A 25,183-nucleotide genomic window follows, 5' to 3' on the forward strand; every position below is an offset into this window, starting at 1 on the left:
TAAGCAAACAAGGTCTGCGACGTTTTGGCCCGAAGCTCCATAGTGCAAACAGCGGAGAGCGGTCAGGGAGAAGGCCCAATGTAGATCCACTGGTGCATGTGGGCTCCACGGAGTTACCGACATGAGTTAGCTCTTGCGAGGGGCTCCAACAAGGAGCAGGGGGAAGCCACGAGCTTCTTGACACCTCGAGAAAAATACCATGCATAGGATCTGGCCACCGCCGCCATTGCCGCAATGAGCAATGGCATCATGCCAGTCGCAGCCGCAGGGGGCTTCACCGGCCATGCCGGAATCGCCGTGGCAAGCTGGGCACGCGGCCACCACCGCTGCAAACCGGTCTAATAAGGAATCAAGTGTTGTCTGGTCTAGTTTTAATTGGCAGATGGTTTGGTTGGGTTTGGATCAAGGAGCAGAAATAGTGGAGGGTTGGATCGGCTCGACGTTAGCTTATGCAATTGGTCTTGTGTAGTTTTAGGATGGTTTCCAACCCATTAGCAGGTTTATGTAAAAGAGCTCATACTATATATATATATACTCTCTCCACAGGGCAATATATATAGGGATCAATTTCTCTAGTCCCAAGTGTATATATGTTCATTATTAAACCAACTCATTTGGTCATCTTTTATGTCTCACAATTACCACCCGGCATGGCAAAAGGACATTATCGTTAGGTGAGACCTTCACTACTACTCAGTAAAGAGGCGAATTGCTAAAGTTATTGAGCTGATCCAATCACCATGACAATATGTTCCTGCTTGGCAATCCCTTTAAATTGCCATGCCTCCATGTTCTCACCAGCACTAGTAGAGAAATGACCTTTCATCCGCTTCGATTTTGGACTTTAGTCTCGGTATTTTTTTACGTCCGGGAGTAAAGGAAGAATTAGTCCCGGTTGGAGCTACCAATAGGGACTAAAGGTCCCTATCCTGGCACGCTTTCGCAGCAGGCCACCTTTAGTCCCGGTTGGTGTTACCAACCGGGACTAAAGGGTGACCTTTTAGTCCCGGTTGGTGTCACCAACCCGGATTAAAGGTCTTCCACCCGGGACTAAAGGTACCCCACAGGTCAATTCAAAAGGAGAGTGTCCAGGACCCTGTCACATGTGGTGTACAGCTAAATTGGTAAGGAGTTTATGCGCGAGGAAAGAAGTCCTAGGTTCGAATCTCACACATCGCAAGAGAGGTCTCCGTACAATTTCGTTTATTTTTCTTCTGAGGATGGGCCTTTATTCCCGGTTATGTGACCCGGGACTAAAGGACAGGACCTTTAGTCCCGGATTCGTAGTCCTGGTTGGAAAACCGGGACTAAAGCCAGTTCCCAACCGGGACTACAACCCATTTCTCTACTAGTGCAGATCAACAGGCACCACCCAATGAGCCAACGATGATATATATGTGACCCAAAGATTTCAATCAAACTACCATTTCTCGGGTAGAAAGCACGCATACATAATATGTGATGCTTTACACAAGTTGTAGTAAGAGTTCAGGATTGAGAGGCATTTGGGATGATTTAGTTGCATGTTGTCTTTCTTAAGCAACTACGGACATCTCCTCCGGTGTGGGAGTGAAAATCTTGCTGAGGTGACCGGCCAGGGTCATAAAATTCCAGAACATGTCCTGAAGACGTCGGGAGTGAAGCATCCAGTTTATACATGACGGGACAGCCTTCTGATGGTTTTCTAGTACCTTCTCCTCTCACTACGTGGAAAATAGTTTACAGCAATGGGCCGTTTTTTTAGGAGCGGCTGGCATTGAAGCAGCTCCTACAGTGACGTGCTCGGGCTCCAACACAGCAGCCGCCCCTACAAATGACACAGTAGGGGCGGCCGGTAATACGAGCCGCCCCTACAAATACATCGATTTATAGAGGCGGCTGGTACGTAGAGGCGGCTATTTGTAGGGGTGGCTAAATCACCCCCAACGAATACACCATGCGATCGATCCTCTTCTATACCAATCTACCTGCTCACAGTATAAAAGCAAATCGGCGCCGACAGGTGGGGCCCAGCGGCTCTCGCTCGGCCGCCTGCCTCCCCGTCCCGAACCCTAACCTGCACGCACGCACGCCTTTGCCGCAGTCGCCGCTACCTCACCATGCACCGCGCCCTCCTCCTCCCCGGCCAGCGACCGTCGCGGCGCCACGCCCTCCTTCTCCCCAAGCAACAGCCGCCGCCGCGTGCCCTCCCCCTCCTTCTCCAGGTCCTCGCAGTGCCTCTCCACCGCGCGGCTCGAGCGTGAACCCAGGCCCGCGCCCTCCTCCTCCTCCACCCCTCAGCAGCAACAGCTACGACAGGACCCGGTGCTCATCACTACTGGAGCACGAACGATGCGGCGATGGGGACGGAGGAGAAGAATGTCTGTGTACAAGTGGAGATCGACCCTCCCTGCCACAGCGGCCACGGCCGTCCCTCCACGACTAGGTCAGATGGATCCATGCTCTCTCTGCCTTTTCCCTTGCCTCCCTTCACGATGAAGACCTACTCTGATTCGTTGGTCCTGACCAGGCAAGGTGCAGGTCAGATGCAGCATAAAGAAGGTCAAAGGCGTATGGCTGCACTATCAGGTCTACTCAATTTGCTTCTCTTTTTGTTTATAATTTTGCCATCTTCTATGGATTCGTGGCCCCGATCCATCTGGTGTTATCGATCTGGTGCATTCAGCTGGCCATAGCTCGATTCATGTTCGACGAAATGGCCGCACAAACAGTTGGTTGGTGATGGTGTATTATGCCTTTGACTTTGTGGATTTTGTCTAGCTAATTGAACCTTCAAATCAGTCTTATTTTGGCCCAAACTTCAGGAACATGACTAATTTATATGCGGGGATTTGCCAAATGCCAAGATAATTGAACCTTCAAATTAGTCCTATCAGTTTGACTCTATGGCTGTTTATTAATCCTAACTTGTACTTTTTGAATATGTATTGGCTTTGCATTGATTCTTAGATCATTATTATGGTGCTACTGCAGATTTTGTGGTAGCACCTCCGTTCAGTTACATCGATCAGGTGCAGAATTCATAAACTGATTACATTGAGGTGCCTGCTCAAAATGTGTGGATGGGAAAAGGATGAGCCTACACTGGAGAAATCATGTTCGTTATTGGTTAACTGTAGTTGAATTTTACTTGAAAAAATCTGCTATATGCCTTCACATGCCTTAAGACAATGAAATCGCCTTTGAGATCCATGACCAGTTGAATTACGACAAGTTAATTAAATCTTTTTTGTCCAATCAAATGTCCTTAATTCTATGCATACTAGTGCTAGAAAACTATTAAATGTCCTCGACCGTGCCGGCGCGCCAACAGCCCATGCCGACGGTGTTGATGGGGCTACGTTCTCGGTTGGTCGGAGGACCTAAATCGCAAACGAAGAAGACGGAGGATCTGTTGACGGCACGTCATCTTCGCTGCCACAAGCAAGCAGGTGCAGGCCACCGTCATGGCCACTGTCAGCAGCAGTCAGTAGACAGTGAGTACCACTCGTTCGCTTTAGTTCTTGCAGATTACGAATTCCGTTTTTAGTCTGCTTTAGTGCTACATTGACCTGATGTGTGACTGCAACTCTGCAAGTGGAAGTTTTATTAGAAGCTTCTGATTTTGTGATGTTCGATTGCTAGATCTAAGCGCCATTGATTTTGTTATTATGTGGTCTTTCACATAAAAATGGTCTTTCACATAAAAATCATAGTCACCATGAAATGTTATTACGATTACTGGAAAGTTTAATAGATGAAATTTGTTGTTTCATTTTTCTGGACTAAATTGTCCACCTAAAAGTCATGGAATATTTGTTATAATCTGGTATAAATAAATGTGTATTGTCATTGAGTTTCAGTACAATCGCTGAAGAAGATAAGTCATGATGGAGTTGTGCATGAAAAATATATGTTCTGGTCGAATTTGAATTGTAAATTTGAATTTTTTTTGATGAAAAAATATACTGTAGGGGCGGTTCTAGACTGAACTGCCCCTATAAATAGGTATTAAAGGGGCGGCTGGTACTACGGCCGCCCCTACAAATGGATTTGTAGGGGCGGCTGATAACACCAGCCGCCCTATAAATCGATTTATAGGGGCGGTCTAGGAACCGTCCCTACAAATACATGATTTATAGAGACAGTATGGTAGGCGCGGCTGGCCGAGCCGCCTCTACAAACCATCACCAGTCGCCCCTACAAATGCTTTTTGTAGTAGTGTCAATAACAAACAAAACCAATATAATATCATCCATCATGCTGATTACGACGGACAAATAGCCATGGCGTCGAGGTGAAGATCGAAACAAGCACTCATGTCTCAATACTCGGCTGCAACACAGCCGTACACTACTACAGAAAAGGTTTGTATCAAGGACTCAATTTTTTTATAGGGACGGCTAGGTATGGAGGCACCCCTACAGTGGGCGTGCTCGGGACCCACGAGACCAACCGTCCCTACAAATGGCATAGTAGGGGCGGCTGGTGATACAGGCCACCCCTATAAATGGGTCGATTTGTAGGGGTGGCTCACCCACCAGCCGCCTCCGGTGTTGTGATTTGTAGGGGCGGCTCAATCACCAGCCGCCCTTACAAATGTTGCACGTACAAAAGGCTATAACCCCCTTCTTCCTCCTCGGGTCACTCACTCTTACCCAAAAAAAGGCTTAGGAGGCCTGTCACAGAACCGACCAATTTATAAAAGCACAAGTACAAAAACAATCGCCGAAACGATCAAATTCTCGAACTTGAGCCCATATAAACTCGGTAGTCAACTGAAATCTCGAAGGATTTCAAACCAACTTGCATACAACCAAGATCACAGTAATTCAACATAACATATCATACGTTACAACATTTCATAGATGTTCGTAAATAGATTACATCATCACAGAGTCATCGTTATTACAAAACAAGTCTTGTAAAACATGCGGAAACAAATAGTTTAACTTACACACCCGATTTCAAATACACATACTGGTTTGCTGATCACAGCCCGCAAAAGCATTTAGATAAGAGAACAGAGATCATGCCCATGATCTAGTCTTCATCACCCGCCGGGTGGAGACAATACTTACAGAATCCCTGATATAGAAGGTCATCTGCAACAAGAGGGAATAAACCCTGAGTACAGAAATGTACTCAGCTAGACTTACCCGTCGAAAACCAAAACAAATGACACCAAGGATTATGCATAGCTTAATTTAGTGGATCTGGCTGACACTTTCTTTTTGCGGAAAAGCATAGTAATAATGATCAACTCTTAACCTGAACTAGCAGTGACTTTTAGCCATTAACCTGTCATCTATATTAGCACCTGTACTAAGCAATCATTTTATTAGGGTGCAAACATTAATAACCATATCAGGTATTCATTGTGGCAACCTTATCATCATCATTCATTTAACCATATCGTTAAATTAATTGAATCTACGTTGCCACTGCTCAGTCAAGTTCTCACTATCCGGGAGAGATGGCGATTCGAATCGATTCCTATCCAGTTGGAGGGGTATTTCTAAACACAAACCCTGCTTCCCCCGTCAGGGTCGCAAACAAGTCACCGTTGGTACGATTCAGGAGTCGCGAGTCCGAACAGATCGACATTCTCAGAAAACCACTCTGCCAAGGTTGTTTGGGACTCTAACCCGCCTTGGACTTATGCCAATGGCTCTCCGCACATCCTTACTACCTCCAGAATGCACGCCACTGCTCGTGTCCCCTGCCTGAGTCGAGCTACTAGGCTTCGTGGTCGGAACAACTTATTCGACTAGCTAAGTGTTAGGCTGCGTTCAATATGACATGAGGACGTACAGCGTATCGGTCCTTAAACGACTCAGATGGAGTCACTATGTTCAAACCTACACAAGACCCCACCCGGTCTTAATTTATTATTCACATGGTTCTTTTCCACGATAGCAAATATAGCCAACCGTGATCCACCTCATCCTAAAGCTCGCAGGTGATAGGAAATCACCTGACTTCTACCGCACTAAGCATGGCTAAGCATTTAACCCATTCCTGAACTTAAATAGGATTCCAGTGCGATATCTGGACAAGGAGGGATATATAATGCAGCAATTGGTTCCAACCAATTCCTATACTTAATGCATCATCAACGAATAAAAGGTACTCAATATATTTGTAAAAACATGGGAGGCTTAATATGCTCCGGGGCTTGCCTTTCAGGAACGAGGAAGGCTGGTGGTCAGGGCACTCGGGCAACTCCTCCGCGGCGGCTGCTTCGTCGGCTTCCTGCACCTTGGGCTCCTCCTCCTGGTTGGCTTCCTCGAACTCCAGCAACGTCACTCCCTCCAGCACACCTATTGCATGAATGCACAAGATAAATATCATGGATGCACATGAACGAATGTCCGGGATGCTCGGGGAATGCACATGTTCGCTGTAGTTTGCATATTCCAACTTAAGCCCTATTCAAATCACTTTCACTTACCAAGTTTATACAACCTAATGTATAATTGCTCATCTTCAGTTAATGACCTAGCACCTGCACCTAAGCATATTCTCAAGTTAGGCTAACCCCTAAACAATCAACGAGAACATTGCATCAAGCATACACTCAAGCATTTGTATTTCAGAAAAATGAAGACTATGTAGTGGTATAGTAAACTAGCCATAACTAGAGATTTATAAATCCAAATGACATGCAACAAGACAATCTGGAAAGCTTATGAAATTGTCTACAATTCATTTTCAGACCTCAAAGCATGATTCAACACTTTACCAAGTCGAATTCTTTGATCAACAGAACTCTGTCCTCACAAGGCAGAGAGTAAGCAAAACTGGAACCTAACTTTAAACAGCTGTAGTTTCTAAACTACTGGGCCAAATGCCTTCAAATTTTGACAGGAGCTAGATACATAAATTGTCTACAACTTTTGTATTCATCACATTCACAGAAAACCAAAATATCATGGGGAACTTTTTAAAGTCTCCAGATCTGTCCAAAGGGACATAACGCAAATGAAATAATTATTAACTTATGATATAAACAAATAATTGGACAAAACTAGCTCTACTCACTAATTACACATATCACAAGAACACCAGAAAGTAGGGTGTTCATCACCAAAACATTTCTTTTAATACCTTTCTTAATTTGTTGAATTAATTAGAGGAAATGGTAAACATATATGAAAACTACACCATTAATTCTACAAAAATTACAGTAGATACTACATGCTCTAAGTAGACTACCATAAAAAGTTCACACCATTTGAGTAAGTATAATAGCCTACACAAAAATGGTAAGGCATAATGGCTTAAAATGGCATAATTAGGAAACCTTAGTGAAAAGTGTCAAGCAACAGATTTCATATTTTTCCTTTTATCTTTAAGGTACTAAGATACTACCCACCAAGTTTCATGGTCATAGGATTCCTAGATAATTTACAAAAATTCATACAAGTATCCATCAATGATAAAAGGAAAATCTATAACTCACAAACTATACATGCAATGACTCTCAAATTTTAACCAGAGCTTCTACTAAGCAAGACTAGCTTACCCACAAAATTTCATAATTTTTGGATCAAATAAACTCAAGATATGATTTAAACAAGTTTGCATGCATTCAAAAACACCTTTCAAGTTCCTATTTAATTCATCCAAAATTTCTACATCATGTGCTCAAGACATATTTTTCTTAAATACTAGACCTCACTGTGAGTCTAACAAAATTTGAATCACACCATTTGGATCTACACATTTGGAGTTACAAAATTTACAACACAGCATTCAAAACTGAAAATTTGAACTATCCTTTGGAACAAGCAGTCACTGACGTGTGGGACCCGGTTGTCAGCCGGACCCGCTTGTCAGTGAGATAGAATAGGGGAGGCGGCGTTTGATGGCGCGGCGGTGGTCTTGCTCGCCGACGACGAGGACTCCGGCAACACCACGGCTACCTACTTGCTTTGCGTGAGGAGAGGAACCGATTGGTGCAAGTGGCACGACCTAAGACCTAGCGGAGGGGGCTCGTCGCCGGTGATGGCGGCACGGCAAAGCTCCGGCGCGAGCTGCCGGCGACGGCAAGCCATGGCTGGCTCAACCGAGCTCGGTACGAGCTTCAGGAGGTCACTACCGTGCTACCCACGCAAAGAAAAGGGGACGGGAAAGCCTCGGTGGTAGTTGGCCGCGTGGAGCTCCAACTCCGGCGAGACCCGTCATGGCGGCGGTGGTGGAAAACGGCAAATGCGCCCTTACCAAGACCCAATCGGCACGGCTGAGAGGTGGAGGAGGACACGGCGGAGCTGTGGTGAAGACGTAGTTCGTGTTTTTGCAGCGGCAGGCAAGCTAGGCGACGACAAAGCTCCTCGGCAGCAATGGCGGAGCGGCTGCTCTGTTGCTGCTCGCGGGTGAAGGCGAAGGAAATGAAAAATAGACTGTGAGCCGGTCGGCAGGCGCGTGGGGGTGTTCATGTCGTGGCCAGTAGTGCTAGGACGGCCACGGCACGTGGCCACATGGTCAGACGGCCGGTGACGGGTGGCGCCACACGTCGGACGTTTTCTGAAAACGGTCAGCACTGTAGCTTGCCTGAAACTCTGATTCAGTGGTCCATCAACCGACTGACAGGCGAAGTTTGACAGTGATTAACTCCTAATCCGTGATGATATAGCTCAAGGTACAATTGACAAAGTTGAACATCTACATGTGAACAACAATTTTTACAATTGGAGCTCGAGCTAGTTTGGCTTTGTTTGCAAACTACAGAGCTCTAAACTAGGGTACATGAAACTGAAATCCAGTTATAACACTTAGAATTATTTTCAGATGTTGAATCAGCTTTAAATTCTGACTTGTGGGCCATTTTTGAGCATGTTGTGCACATTTTCATGACTTGGCTCCTAAATAAAGTTTGTTCCTTATAAAATTTGCTACAACTTTGCTTTAGGTTGCTCAGACATGCAAACATCCTAAGCTACACTTTTTAAACAGTCAAACAAAAGGGTTTAGGGGTCAAAACAAGTCAAACCACTTTTTGAAATCCTATTTAGGCAACATGATCAATATGAACAATGTTCCGAATGACATTCTAGGTGTCACTAAGTTGTTTAAAAGAACTATTAGCCACACCACACCTTGGTCACACAAGAACCAAGCATTGTATATATTGAAACAATGAAAAACACATGAAATGTTACAATTGTTTCATAGTCATGTTTCACATGTTTCATGATCTTGTTGCATAGTATTAACTAACCATATTTCACCAAAGTGAGTTGCACATGTTGCACTTAAGTGTTGCACACTTTTCATTTCATACAAGAAACAACACACATGAAACATGCAACATGTTGCCATGTTTCAAACTCATGTTTCATGTGATATAAGCTTATGAATGAATGAATGATGCTCATGTTCATGAAATGCAAGTGCAAATGTGGAAGGCAAACACCTGGGTGTTACACTTGGGCACCTCCTAAAAATTGCTCTACTAAGGGGAAAGGTTTTGGTCTCAAATCCTTTGGTGGAGAGGTTGTAGAAGGTAAGAAAATACTATTCCACACTTTTTTTGAAGTTTTAATGGTTGGTTAGTGAGTAATTAGAGTTGTGTTTCTCTCTCTCTTCTATGGTGCTTGAGCTACTTATGAAGCAAATTAGACCCATGTTTTGAATGTACTAGGATAAATTAGGTAGGGGAACAAGATCATACCCTTATTTGGTTCATGTTTCTTGATTTTAGTGAACAATTAGTTAGTTTTATGGATGTTTCATGTGCATGTAGATCTAGATCTAGATCTAGGGTTTGGTTTTTTTATTAATTTCATTTTTGTAAATTTATGTTTGATGAAATTGGACTAGGGTTTGCATAAAAGATATTGGGTAAAATATTAATTGTTGCTAATTGTTGTCTTTGAAATTGTTTATTGTAATCAACAAATATGTATTTTAATTATTTAGGATAAATAGGCAATTAATTAATTTTCCTCTACCATGGTGTGTTTGTATGCTTCATGTAATTATATTTGATTTATATTCATATATATATATATATCTAAAGTATATACAATTATTCTTAAGTAATTGTTAATTTGATTCATTTTTATATATATCTGAATAAGTAGTCCATTAATGTTTTTGTTGTTGTTATAAAAGATGGAGTACGTGAACTCTTGGATGTATGGTTCGTTAAGATTCAAGGCAGGTTTCCGTGAAGAGGTGAATAAATTTATTGAAGCGACATAGAAGTATGCAACGACGTTGACAGAGAATAAGGATACAATTATTTGTCCCTGTAAAGATTGTAAGAACCGTATGGCATGGACAGATATGACTATCATCAGATCACATTTGATTATGCGAGGATTTGTTGAGGACTACATAGTGTGGATTCATCATGGTGAAACGGTTATTGTTAACGACAAGAATGAGGAGGAATACGATGATGAAACCCTAGAATCCCTGTCCCAATATTCAGTAGAGCTTGATGCACGAATGGATCTCGAGTTTGGCAATGAACAAGGTGGTGATGCTGGTGGTTGGGATGGTAACGACGAAGGTGGTGCCAATAATGATGGTGGAGCATGTGTTGGGGATGAAGATGATTTGAAGGACATGATTTGAGTCCTTGGACCAGAGATTTTACTAAAGAGCCTGAAAGGTCTAGAAAATTTGGAAAGGGTGACAAAAGCATCGATGGAGACTGTGTATGGTGTTGAAAAGGGCTATCCAACACATTAGACATTGCTATGTTTTGTGCTTTCGCTACTCATCCTAAAGGCTAAGTATGGCTGATCAGACTGTAGTTTCAATCATCTATTGTGTCTCCTATCATGGGTGCTACCACAACCAAACTCAGTTCCCACCAACACATACCAAGCGAAGAAGGTCATAAGTCCATTGACAATGGGGGTTGAAAAAATCCATGCATGCCCCAACCAATGTATCCTTTTTGTGGCAAAACATTCAAGTCACTAGATAAATGTCCCCGGTGTGGGGCCAGCCGGTACAAAAACAATGACCTTTACGGTGGGGACAAAGCCTCCATGGGGAAAAAGAGGAATAAGAAGGGTACAAAAAAGGTGGTACAAGAATCTCAACCCCAGAGGACACTCCATTAGGCAACGGTGCAAAACAGAGAAGAATTCCTACCTTGGTAATGTGGTACCTGCCAATGACCGACTGCTTGAGACATATCTTCCTAAACTCTAAAGAAGCCACACTCATGACATGGTGGGATGAGGAGTGCAAGGTGGATGATGATAAGATTGCACACTTGGTTGATTGTAGTCAGTGGTAAAGGATCGATGAGAAGCTCAAAGAATTCAGCGATGACCCAAGGAATATACGGTTTGGCTTGAGCACCAATGGAATGAATCTCTTCAATGAGAGGATGAGCGACCATAGTACATGGCCAGTGATCTTGACCATGTACAACATCCTAACGTGGTTGTGTCAGAAGAGAAAGTACCTTCTCCTCACTATTCTTATTTCTGGCCCTAAACAACTAGGCATTGATATAGATGTGTTCCTCGAGCCTTTGATGCAAGAAATGGAGAGGCTATGGAGGCATGGGGAAACGATGTACGATGCGTTCCGAAAGGAGGACTTCATATGTAGAGCAATAATATTTGTTACTACCAATGATTACCCCACGTTGTTTGCTTTGTATGGACAAATCAAAGGGAAGACGGGATGCTTAGTTTGCTTGGATGGTACTATATGGGTGTTCCTAGATGCATCCAAGAAGATAGTTTACCTAAGGAACCGGTGCTTCTTAAAGATAAGTCACAAGTACCACAACAAATTATTCTTTAGATTTTATGACAACACCCCAGAGATTGAATCCCCTCTGGAGAGATGTCATAACGGAGAACATGTGTACAGAATGGTAAAAACATACGTGTCGTCTATGGAAAGAAGAATCCGGACGGGACGAATAGAGATAGAAGCACACCTCCTATCGAAGGAGTACCTTTCAAGAAACAATCGATCTTCTTTCAGTATCTGCCTTATTGGCCAGACTTGGAGGTCCCCCATGTCATTGATGCTATGCACGTGCAGAAGAATGTCTTTGAGAGTCTCATTGCTACCTTGATGGACACTGATAAGTCAAAGTATGGTCTAAAATCACGAAAAGACATTGTGCAGCTAAACGTGATGCCATAGCTTCACCCGGTACCTAAGGCTAATGTAAAATACACTCTGCCCGTGGCGTGCTTCAACCTAACACCAAAAGAGAAGAGAGTTATATGCACTTTCCTAAGGGGGGTCAAAGTCTCGACTGGGTTTTCAGCGAATGTGAAGAAGCTAGTGTCGATGAAGGACTTGTCAATAACACATTACAAGGCTCACGATTGTCATGTGATGCTGACAGTGTTTCTACCTATTGCAATTAGGGTTATAAAGCTAGAGTTCTTGAAAATCCCCATCACCCACAAGTGCTACTTCTTTTTGAAGATCTCACAGAAGACGATTGGCAAGAAAGAGCTGAGTGACCTACATGAATTTGTGGTGGAGACACAAAACCAACTTGAGATGTGTTTACCTCCTGCTTTTTTATATAATGCCACATCTCAAGATTCACATGGTTCATCAGATACAGGCACTGGGCCCTTGCTACTTGCATGAAATGTGGTCCTATGAGTGGTTCATGTCGGTTCTAAGCCGATATGTGCATAATCGAGCATAACTAGAGGGCTCCATGATAGAGGGTTACAATATTGAAGAAGTCGTCGAGTGCTGTCAAGAGTACCTAAAAGTATAGAAAGGGATTGGTAAACCTGATTCTCGTCACAAGGGTAGGCTGGCTGGGAAGGGCACCAGTGGTAGAAAAGTGTTCATCAACCATGATTACAAAGAAGTGAGTCGGACACTGTCGGGTACCATAAAACGGGGTACCCCGAGCGTACACCAAAAGAGTCACTTAAACCCCATCAACAACAAAGCCAGAAGGTAAGCCGTGGGTCAACCACCGGCCCCGTCCGAGCCCACCGGCTCTCCGCCTCACGCGAGGCCTCGCACAGGAGGTCTCGACGCCCTAACGAATCTTCGCCTCGCGCGAGGCCTCTCACGGGAGGCCTCGACAAGGAGCCCAATCTCCGTCTCGCCCGAGGCCCCATGCGTACAGCCTCGAACGAGATAGCGATTCACCGTATCGCTCAAGGCTGGCTTGGCAGTAACTCGCCGCTCCCGCCTCGACCAATCTTCCCAACAGCGTGTCACGTCCCATTAATGCATCAACCACTCCCGCGATCTCAGCCGAACGACGGCTCGACACCACGGAGTGGCCGAAGGGACAAGGAGTCGCATCAGCGCCATACCAGCTAGGACAAGGCGCGGCGGGGATCACCAGCCACTGTGTTCTGGCGCTGTGCCCACGATCAGCGCCTGCACTACATTGTGCCCCATAACCCCCGCCCCGAAGACAACGTGGCATGGGAAGTCTAGTCCGGGTCATCATCCCCTCAGAATCAGCGTACAAGATCAACCGCTCCCTCCGAGCCTCTGCACCCCACGTCAGGGCCTCGGCTATCTCGAGATTCATGCCTGCCAAGACCCCCCACCATGGTTCAGCCTAGGCACCAACCAAGCCTCGGCTTCGCGCACAGTCAACCTACAGTGACCCGCGCGCCAACCGCCACGCCCGCTTTGAGGTAGCCCTGGAGCTCCCATGACGCACAGGATCGGATGTGACCAGCACGACGCCCCAGTACTTCAAGGACAGACCACTCTGTCGGCCACGCCGCCATAGGAACAGGCTACAGGACTCGGACATGCTGCCTCCGTTCGCACAACGCCGTGTAGTTGGCACACGTATTACCCTTGTCCCCCCTTCAACTATAAAAGGAAAGGACCTTGGCCATTTCTAGACGACGAACACATGCACACACAAGCAACACCCTGTAATATGCACACTCCCCCGCTGCCTGAGAGCAACATCTCAAGCAGCCCGCTCCGCTCCACGCCGAGACTTGGGATTAGCTCCCTCTCTCACCAGCTTGTAACCCCCTACTACAAGCACTTCGGTGCAAGGAATACAAGATCGATCTCTTAGACTAGACGTAGGGCACCGATTGCCTGAACCAGTATAAGCCTTGTGTCTCTTTGCATCACCATCCGGGATCGGGAACACGCAGTACAAATTTACTAGTTGGTTGAGGACCCCCCCGGTCCGAAACACCAACAGTTGGCGCACCAGGTAGGGGCCTCTACGTGTCAGCTTCGTCATCCCAACAGGTTCTGGATGGCAGACCCCTTACAACCACTGCATCTTGGCATGGTGGTCTGGTTTGGGAGCCTGGAGTTCATGTCTCTAGGGCACAAGTATGACATGGTACTCCTCACACCTCGAGCCCCGCCTACCGACGACGACATCACGCACCCACAGCCCAGGCGCAGGCGGCGCTCGAGCGGCCGCTCTCGTCGCACTTGCCAGGCGCGACGCGAGTGGGGCCACGCCGACACCACGCGAACCTAGGACGACACGCCGCGCTCCGCCGATATCCCGTGCCCAGCTGTTGGCATAGGGCCCCTGGTTGGGGACCTGTCTGGCCTGATCCTAGACAAGGGAGAGACGCCGGTGGCATGCGGCAGCACCCCATCACCGAGCTCTGCTCCGCCACCCTCTGAGGCGTCGGCTCTGGCAAAGCAGAATCCGGCGATAGCACTATCTCCGTACCCCTTCGGGTTGAGAAATGCCGCCACCTCCTACGCTTATGCCTACACTTCCATTCACGCGGAGCCCTCAGGTCACCACCAACGCTTCGCCCTCGACTTTGGTACCGTGACTTTGACTCACTCCCACGCCGACTCCTCAGAGGAGGATGAGGTGTGGGCCAGAGCTGATTTCTCCGAACTTCGCGACCTTGAAGCCATGCGCCGTTTCCTGGCCGCAAGTGACTATTGCTTTGGCTACTCTGACTCTGACGATGAAGGTACTTACGATCCCGCTCATGAGTGCTTCCACGTCGGACTTGGGATGCCAAGCACAGGCGATGAGGACGAGGGGGTAGGCAACTATACTCCGCTTCATCAGGGAACGGGCGATGCCACACCCTCACGCATTATCCCACCGGCAGCACGGAATGAGAACCTTGCCCTCAGACAACTCCGATGCCCAGACCTGGAGCAGCTCCGAGAGCTTCAGGCCAAGGTCGAGCAAGATCGACTCCTTTTGCAACAGCTATGAAACACTCTCGAGCAGGAGCAGCAGGGCCGCAGTGACGGCAGAGGAGCCCGGCGGCGGGCTCGCGACGTGCACCACCGCATCAACAACGATGAAGGGGACGATCGTCCCCCAATCTTCAATCGCGCTAGCCAGAATGTCGCGGCTGCGGCGATGCTAATGTGCGCGATGCCCGAGCCCTCTACCACGGAAGGGCGACGGGTTCGCGGCGAGCTCCGGGATCTCCTCGAGACCGCCACGGTGCAGCAGGCCGAGAGTTCCACCTCCTGGTGGCGTGGAGCTGTCTCGGACCTCCCCTCAGCACCACATTGGCAGGATAGGGAGGCCTCAGTTTGTCCCGAGCCCGCTCGGGCGCCGATAATCAACAGGGTCCCCTCGGTCCACGACCACCTCGACAACTGACGCGAGGCATAGGGTGACCACGAGGTGGTCGGCCGACGATGGCGCCATGATAGTGAGGGCCCGCCCGAGGCTACCACCCGCATCGGGGCGGCCGTTATGACAGTGAGGAAGACCACAGTCCTTCTACTGAACCGCCCGGCCCCTGAGTCTTTAGCAGGGCCATCCACAACGCTCAGTTTCTAGCCCGGTTTCGCCAGCCGGCCAACCTCACAAAGTATAGCGGCGAGACCAACCCCGAGCTCTAGCTTGCCGATTACCGCCTGGCTTGTTAGCTAGGCGGCGTGGACGATGACCTGCTCATCATCCGCAACCTCCCCTTGCTCTTGTCAGACTCAGAGCGAGCCTAGCTCGAACACCTCCCTCCCTCACAGATCCATGACTGGCACGACTTGGTTAGGGTCTTCATCGGGAACTTCCAGGGCACATATGTGCGCCCTAGAAACTCCTAGGACCTTAAGAGCTGTCGCCAGAAACTGGACGAGTCTCTCTGAGACTTCATCCGACGCTTCTCTAAACAGTGCACCGAGTTACCCAGCGTCGGCGACTCAGAAATCGTCCAGGCTTTCCTCTCCGGCACCACCTTCCGAGACTTGGTCCAAGAGCTAGGCCGGAACGTGCCGCGCTCGGCTATCGCTCTCCTCAACATCGCCACCAACTTCGCCTCGGGCGAAGAGGCTGTTGGGGCCATCTTCCCTGAGAACGACGCCAAGGGGAAGCGGAGGGATGAGGCCCCTGAGGCCTCGGTTCCCCACCTCCCCAAAAGAAAGAAAAAGGGTCACCAGGGGAAGCAGGCCGTCCTCGAGGCCGATCTGGTCGCGGTCGTAGAACACAAGAATCCCCGAGGCCCCAGGGGCCCCAGGCCCTTCGACGACATGCTTAAGAAGCCCTGCCCTTATCACCAAGGCCTAGTGAGGCACGCCCTCGAGGATTGCACCATGCTCCGGTGTTATTACACCAAGCTCGGGCTCCCCGACGATGATACCAAGAAGAAGGGCGCCGGTGACCCGGACGACGACAAGGACGAAGGGTCCCCGAGGTACACAACGCCTTCATGATCTTTAGTGGACCCTCAGCGTGCCTTACGGTGCGCCAGCAAAAGAGGGAATGCCGAGAGGTCTTTTCAGTTAAGGTAGCCACTCCCCAATACCTCGACTGGTCTCGGGAAGCAATCACCTTCGATCGGGATGACCACCCCGACCATGTTCCGAATCCCGGGCAGTACCCACTTGTTGTCGACCCGATCATCGGCAACACCCGACTCACCAAGGTGTCGATGGACGGAGGTAGCGGCCTCAACATCCTCTACGCCAACACCCTAGAGCTCCTGGAGATCGACCGGTCATGGCTACGAGGTGACGCCGCACCTTTCCACGGCATCGTGCCGGGGAAGCGCACATGACCCCTCGGGCGCATCGACCTTCCCGTTTGCTTCGGCACCCCCTCCAACTACCGCAAGGAGGTCCTTACCTTTGAGGTGGTTGGGTTCAAAGGAACCTACCATGCCGTCCTGGGGCAGCCGTGCTACGCCAAGTTCATGGCGGTCCCCAACTATACCTACCTCAAGCTCAAGATGTCGGGTCCCAACGGCGTCATCACTATTGAGTCAATGTACGACCATGCATATGACTACGACGTCGAGTGCATCGAGTATGCCGAGGCTCTCATGGAGGCCGAGAGCCTCATCGTTGACCTTGACCGACTCGGCAGCCACCTGCCCGAGCCCAAGCATCGAGCCAGGACTTTCAAGCCCACGGAGGCCGTCAAACTCATCCCAGTCGACCCTATGTGCCCGACAACCGGGCGCTGAGGATCAGCGCCACTCTCGACATCAAATAGGAAGCCGTGCTCGTCAACTTTCTCCACGCTAATGCTGATATGTTCGCGTGGAGTCCCTCGAACATGCCGGGCATACCAAGGGAGGTCACCGAGCACGCCTTGGACATCCGAGCCGGCTCCAGGCCGGTGAAGCAGCGCCTACGCCGATTCGACGAGGAAAAACACAGGACCATTGGCGAGGAGTTGCAGAAACTCTTGGTGGCAGGATTCATCAAGGAGGTATCCCATCCAGAGTGGTTTGCTAACCCTGTGTTGGTCAAGAAGAAAAATGGGAAGTGGAGGATGTGTGTAGATTACACCAGTTTGAATAAAGCCTGTCCAAAAGTCCCCTTCCCATTACCCTGAATCAATCAAATCGTTGACTCCACTACAGGATGTGAGACTCTGTCTTTCCTTGATGCGTACTCTGGTTACCATCAAATCAAGATGAAAGAGTCCGACCAGCTCGCGACTTCTTTTATCACACCGTTCGGCATGTACTGCTATGTGACTATGCCTTTCGGCCTCAGAAACGCGAGAGCCACATACCAGCGATGCATGACCCAGGTCTTTGGCGAGCACATTGGGCGAACCGTCGAGGCCTATGTGGACGACATCGTGGTCAAGTCCAGAAAGGCTGGGGATCTCGTCGATGACCTGGAGATAGCCTTCAAATGCCTCAGAGAAAAGGGCATCAAGCTCAACCCCGAGAAGTGTGTGTTCGGGGTTCCTCGAGGCATGCTCTTAGGGTTCATGGTCTCGAAACGTGGCATCGAGGCTAACCCGGAGAAGGTATCGGCCGTAACCAGCATGGGACCAATCCGAGACCTCAAGGGGGTGCAGAGGGTCATGGGATGCCTTGCGGCCCTGAGCCACTTCATCTCGCGCCTCGGTGAAAAAGGCTTGCCTCTGTACCGCCTCTTGAGAAAATCCGAACGCTTTTCTTGGACCCCTGAGGCTAAAGAAGCCCTCGATAGGCTCAAAGCACTGCTCACCAATCCACCCGTCCTGGTACCGCCGGCCAGGGACGAGGCCCTCTTACTCTACGTCGCCGCATCAACCCAAGTGGTCAGCGCTGCCGTAGTGGTAGAGAGGCAGGAAGAAGGGTATGCTCTGCCCATCCAACGACCTATTTACTTCATCAGCGAAGTGCTCTCAGAGACCAAAACGCGCTACCCCCACATCCAGAAGCTGGTCTACGCTGTAGTCCTGGTCTGGCGCAAGCTGCGTCACTACTTCGAGTCCCACCCAGTGACCGTGGTATCGCCTTTCCCCTTGGGAGAGATAGTCTATAACCGGGAGGCCTCGGGAAGGATAGCCAAGTGGGCTATCGAGCTTATGGGGGAAGCCTTGACTTTTGCGCCTCGGAAGGCGATTAAGTCTCAGGTCTTGGCCGATTTTGTGGCTGAGTGGACCGACACCCAACTGCCACCTGCTCAAATCCAGATAGAATGCTAGACCATGTACTTCGACGGGTCTCTAACGAAGACCTGGGCAGGCGCGGGTCTGCTCTTCATCTCGCCCCTCGGAGTACACATGCGCTACATGGTGCGGCTCCACTTTGCCGCCTCCAACAACGCGGCCGAGTACGAGGCCCTCGTCAATGGCTTGCAAGTCGCCATCGAACTTGGGGTATGGTGTCTCGACGTCTGGGGCAACTCGCAGCTCGTCGTCGATCAAGTTATGAAGGAGGCGAACTGCCTCGACCCCAAAATGGAGGCATACTGCAAGTTGGTACGTCGCCTAGAAGACAAGTTCGACGGTCTCGAACTCAACCACATCGCGTGGAAGTACAACGAGGCTGCCGACGAACTGGCAAAGATGGCCTCGGCACGGGCTCCGGTCCCCCCGAACATCTTTGACAGGGACCTCCATAAACCTTCCATTGACTACGCCTTGGCGGCAGAGGAGGGCCCACCGGTTGAACCCACGATGGGGCTCGATGCCCCCTTTGCCACCGAGACTCCTTCGACCGAACCTGAGGTCATGGAAGTCGACACAGAGCCTTCCTAGACCAACCAGGACACGGACTGGCGAGTCCTGTTCCTTGATTAGCTCACTCAGGGAAAGCTTCCTAGTGACAGGACCGAAGCCCGACGGCTTATGCGGCGAGCCAAGGCTTACGTCCTCTGCAATGGCGAATTGTACAAGCAAAGTCCCTCCGGTGTCCTCCAATGATGCATCACCACTGAGGCAGGCCGAGCCCTGCTTTGGGACTTGCACGTAGGGGCCTGCGGGCACCATGCGGCGCCTCAGACGCTCGTCGAAAACGCTTTCCGCTAAGGGTTCTACTGGCCGATGGCGGTTGCCGACACCACCAAGCTAGTACGCTCCTGCGAGGGATGCCAGTACTATGCGTCGCAGACACATCTCCCGCCCCAGGCCCTCCAAACCATTCCCATTACATGGCCGTTTGCCGTATGGGGGCTCAACATGGTTGGGCCTCTGCAAAAGGTCCCCAGGGGCTATACACATCTACTGGTAGCAATCGATAAGTTCTCCAAATGGATCGAGGCTCGTCCAATCAATCGAATCAAATCCAAGCAAGCAGAGCTGTTCTTCACTGACATTATCCATAGGATCAGGGTCCCTAACACCATCATCACCGACAATGGGAGACAGTTCACCGGCAAAAAATTCTTGATGTTCTGCGACGACCACCACATCCGTGTGGCCTGGTCGGCCGTAGGACACCCAAGGACCAACGGCCAAGTAGAACGTGCCAACGGCATGATCCTACAAGGCCTCAAGCCAAGAATTTACAACCGGTTGAAGAAGTTTAGCAAGAAATGGCTCGCCGAACTCCCATCAGTCATCTGGAGCCTGAGGAACACTCCAAGCCGAGCCACGGGATTCATGCCTTTCTTCCTGGTCTATGGCGCCGAGGCCATCCTCCCCACTGACTTGGAATATGGTTCCCTGAGGCTATAGGCCTACAACGAGCAAAGCAACCGCACCACCCGCGAAGACGCCCTCGACCAACTAGAGGAAGCCCGAGACATCGCGCTGCTGCACTCGGCCAAATACCAGCAAGCCCTACGGTGCTTTCAAGCCCAGCGCATTCGAAGCCGAGACTTGAAGGTAGGCGACCTGGTGTTGAGGCTAACACAGAGCAACAAGGGCCGCCACAAGTTGACCCCACCATGGGAAGGGTCGTACATCATCGCCCAAGTGCTGAAGCCCGGGACCTACAAGCTAGCCAACGAGAAGGGCGAAATCTTCACCAATGCTTGGAACATAGAACAGCTACGTCACTTTTACCCTTAAATTTCCAAGCATTGTATATATTGTTCCTCGGAATACAATTAAAAAGCGTTCTTTAGTTGTTCTAATTTTTCGAGAAACCCCCCCGAGCCCATCGTGGGTCTCGGCAATACGATAACACTTTAAGGGAGACTCGGCTCTGCCTTCGCAGAACCGAGCCTCCCTTGGGGGCTAGATGGGGGACTCCCCCCTAAGTCCCACGCACCACTTTTTAGTTGTTTTTCGAAAAAATTCCTACGCCAAACCCTCTAGCACGCTCTGACAAATTGGTTGCGAAAAACCCAAGGACCGAAAGCCCGTCTCAGGGCCGGAGGGCCGGTAGAGTCGCGAGACAGCCTAAGCCTCTGGGCTATGGCGCTCCCTCACCACCTTTCGCCCAAGGGACGGCTTAGGCTCTAAGGAAGTTTTTTGCAAAGAAATCTGATCAGAAACGACAAGAGGGCAGAGGCTCGGAAATACAAGACAAATGATTAAGAAACACGAGTACTTTAAAAGAAAGGCCTCGACGACCACAAGCATTACGATGCAAAGTTAATTCCTATTCTATTTACATGGCCGCTTGGGCCCAGGTCAAGGCTCAGGACCTCCAGCATTGGCAGACGGCGGGGGAGGGACCACCTCCTCTTCAAACAATGTAACACCTCGGGTGTTAGCCTTGCATAACTTGACTTGCATAACATGAGCATGAGCATCAAGCATTCATAAATCATCATTTACAATTAAAACATCTGATCGAAACATATGAAACATTGCTTGTTATTTCGTGTTTCTTGTAACATATGCATATGATCATGTGCAAATAAATGCTAGTGGGTAATGTTGGTCACTAACACACCTTAGCTATACTTAGATTAACAAAAGGAACCTTGTTCATGAAGGCCACATTTCATGATCAAGCACTTAAGCGATATTTCATGTGTTGACCTGAATAGCTATATGAGTGACTACTACATGAAATGCTTAAATGACCTTGCAAATTGTTTTAACATGCTTAGGATATCATTAGGAACAACTTTGGTATTTAGTGCTAAGGCTAGTTTGGTCATTTAGCCATGGTTTGAATAGGTATCATGATTTCAAAGTGACATGTTTGACTAAAGTTGAACTAGGTGTTAGGGACCTTGCATGGAGGAGTTCACTAAAGCAAAGTTGTAGTGTTTGACATAAGGAACAACTTTGATTTTTGGGTCTTTGACTGATTCTGCTCCTAACATGTGTGAATTTGAGTTTCAAAAATCAGAGAAATCACAATTTCTACACTTAGCAAATTTTTGCTAAGTCATGAACACTGTCAGCCTGACAAGCCGACTTTGAGCATGATTTTACTCGGTTTAGGTTGCGAATTAGAGTATGCTGCCTTAACAAGAGTTGGAGATGGTACATGGTTCTACAACTTCTATTCGGTACGTTTGCACGAAGGAGCCACCGTTTAGCCGGTAATTCAGCGAGAAAACGCGCTGTCAGGCTCGGCCATCACGCGACTGACGAACTGAATCGCGAATGTACATGGCCGACCGGTTTCAGGCTTTGCACGCCGCGTGTCCCCGGCGGCGGCCGCGCGTCGCCAGCGCCCTGACCACGCAGGCCACGCCGTGCCTGGGCGCGCCTTCATCTCCGCCAGCACCCGCCCGAGTCGCCCCGCGCTTCATTTCCCATTTTCTGCTCCGTCTTCCTCGCCGCAGCGACAGCCGAGCTCGGCCCGCACCTCCGCCGTCGCCATAGCCGTCACCAGCTCGTCCTCGCTGCTCCTTCGCCACCGCAATAGCACCACCGTCTCCCCAGCACCCCGTAGCTTCTTCCCGTGCCCGCCATTCGCGTTCGGTAAGCGTCAGCGCCGTGCAAAGGCTCACCAGAGCTCCACCGCGGACTCCGTCATCGTGGCCGCGCTGCCACAGTCCTCCTCCCTCTCTGTTAGCTAGCGCGATAGGTTCCCCAGCATTCCTAGATGCTCGTCTGCACTTTAGGTTGGGCTGCCGAGGTCGTCGCCAGCGTACCGCCGACGTCCCGCCTCGCCGAGCCGCCATGGCCGCCGTCGTCGCTGGTGTCGACGATAGGGCCGGCCAAGTATACCAATCGACGCGCTAGGTCGAGTAGAAGGTCTAGTGATGATGTCACCGCCGGTGAACTCGCCGCCGTCGAGTTTTGGCCGCGTCCGTCGAGCAGCGCCACTGTGCTCTGTTTTTGTCTCGCTGACCAGTGGGTCCCGCGTGTCAGCGACTCAGTATTTCAAATCCAGTTCAGTTTGAATGCAGATTCACATGTGTTTTGTTAATTTTGTATCTTCAGTTTGGTAGCTCCTAAAATGTTCAAATAAATATGATTGTGTTGCTTAGGAAGTGTAGTATTTAAGAAAAATACATTCTTGGTTTCAACAGTAGGAAATTCTGGAGATTTAAATCAGGATTTGAAATGTGCTTTTGAATGTATTTAAATTTGTTTATTTTATATCTAGAGTTCCTGTGCTCCAAAAATTATGAAATTTTTGTGGTAGGCTATTCTTGTCATACATGAGCTTGGATAAAAATTTGAGAACCAGTGCATGTGTAGATCTATAGTTATAGATTTTTCTTTTATAAATAGTTAATCCTTGCATGAATTTTTATAAATTAATTATAAGTCCAAAATTCATGAGATTTATTGGAGATGATACTAGTACCATATGGATGTTAGGAAAAATAAGAAATCTGTTGCTTGACACTTTTCAATAGGATTTTCCATTTATGCTATTTCAAGCCTTGCTTCCTTATCATTTTTGTTTAGGATGTTCTACTTAGTAAAATGACATGAAATTTTTATAGTAGTCCTTTGATAGCATTAGTAAGGCTCTGTAAATTTTTGAGAATTTATTAAGCACATCTGATATATATTTATTATTTAACCTAGATATCTAAATAAAATAATAAAGGCAATTTAATAAATAGTTTGGGCTTCACCATTATATTATCTTAACTATATTTGGTATGCTTAAACTGTTGGTAGGTTCTAGGTTGTCAAATTGTGAATGATTACATAAAGTAGAAGTATTCTTACTTTATATTGCATGTTAAATCATTTCCGGACTAATTCTAGAGTGTGAGGAGTTACATGTTGAAACTGATGTAGACTGTAAACATGGTTAATAACAAAGTCGTCGAGAATTTGATAAGCTTTCCAGAAAGTCTAGGATCACTGCTTTTGGATTTATAGAACTCCAGTTATGAGTGAAACAAGTAGCTCCTATATGACATAGTCGATGCATTGCAAAAGTAGTTAAGTAGTAATCGAGAAGAGATATGCACCTACTCAAGCAACATGATGCACTTGTTAACATATATGCATTCGTAATACTTATACCATACTCATGCATCTAGGATCGGAGGAAGAGATCATGTTGCTGGAATTCGAAGAAGCAGAGGAAGGGAACCCGCAGGAGGATCCGCAAGCCGCAGCTCCCGAAGGCGTGGAGCAGAACCCTGAAGAGCTTCCGGAGTGCCCTGACCACCGTCCTACTTCCTTTCTGCGAGGCAAGCCCCGGAGCATTATATGTCTCCCAGTAATTTACAAATGTTTACTTATGTATTTATGATTGATGCATTAGGTTATAAGAGTTGAATGAAACCACTTGATGCATGTACATTCCTTGTCCAGATATTACACCTTTAACCGGTATAGGTCCAGGATCGAATATATATATGCTTAGCCATGCTTAGACCGGTAGAAGTCGGGTGATGTCCTGTCACCTGCGAGATATAGGTGGATACCGGAGCACGGTTGGCTATATCTGCTATCGTGGAACAGAACCATGAGGTAAAAGTAAATTGAGACCGGACGGGAGGTCGATAGGGAAGCAACAAGGCATGGAGGTCTTGGGTGTGGACTTATCCCCGTCTGTGTCGATTAAGGACCGTACCGTTGTTGGCGCTTCTGACAAGATTGAACGCATGCCTCTCACTTAGCTGGCCGGATAACTCGTTCCAACCGCGAAGCCGAGTAATTCAACTCAGGCCGGGAATCGTTCTGTTGTGCGCTCCTTCCGGGGAACGATCAGACTGAGCCCAAGGGCAGGTTTGGCCTGAGCATCCTGGCATCTGGTGTTCCAGATTGTGCGGCGCGGTACGAACCCGCGAAATGTGTACCTGAGTTGTACCAAAGGTGACCTAAGACTATCGTGGCTGGTAGATCTGGGTTTGTGTTAGGAAGAAATTCCCAGCTGGTTGAAAATCGATTCGAATCGCCGTCTCTCCCGGATAGTGAGAAACTTGACTAGTCCCAACATCGTAGCAGCTATATTATGAAACATGATGGTTCAGAGGAATAGGGAATTACAATACCTGCTATGGTTACTATTGTATGCTTCTAAATGATATACCACATGTTTGGCACAGGATAGTTGCAAATCTAGAAATGGATAGTTATAATTAACTTGATAAAGGAATCATAATTGTACAACTGGTAATTGCCTTTTACGCAAAATGTTGTCAAGTTACGTCCACTTATACAGCCTTGCATGATCCTTGGAGTCATTTTATTTCTGGTTCATGACGGGTAAGTCTAGCTGAGTACCTTCTCGTACTCAGGGTTTATTTTCCCATT

General features: G+C 48.3%; 1 long non-coding RNA gene across 2 annotated transcripts; it reads left to right on the forward strand.

Moving 5' to 3' along the window:
- Positions 1-2,065: 2,065 nt before the first annotated feature.
- Positions 2,066-24,105, forward strand: LOC136519801 (uncharacterized). Of its 2 annotated transcripts, XR_010775049.1 has the most exons (4): positions 2,066-2,425; positions 2,510-2,568; positions 3,314-3,476; positions 23,962-24,105. It is a non-coding gene; the product is annotated as an uncharacterized lncRNA (long non-coding RNA). The 2 variants fall into 2 exon arrangements; XR_010775050.1 differs by lacking the exon at positions 3,314-3,476.
- Positions 24,106-25,183: the final 1,078 nt, after the last annotated feature.

Source organism: Miscanthus floridulus, chromosome 18, assembly GCF_019320115.1.
Source record: "Miscanthus floridulus cultivar M001 chromosome 18, ASM1932011v1, whole genome shotgun sequence".
In the NCBI taxonomy this organism is placed as follows: Eukaryota; Viridiplantae; Streptophyta; class Magnoliopsida; order Poales; family Poaceae; genus Miscanthus; species Miscanthus floridulus.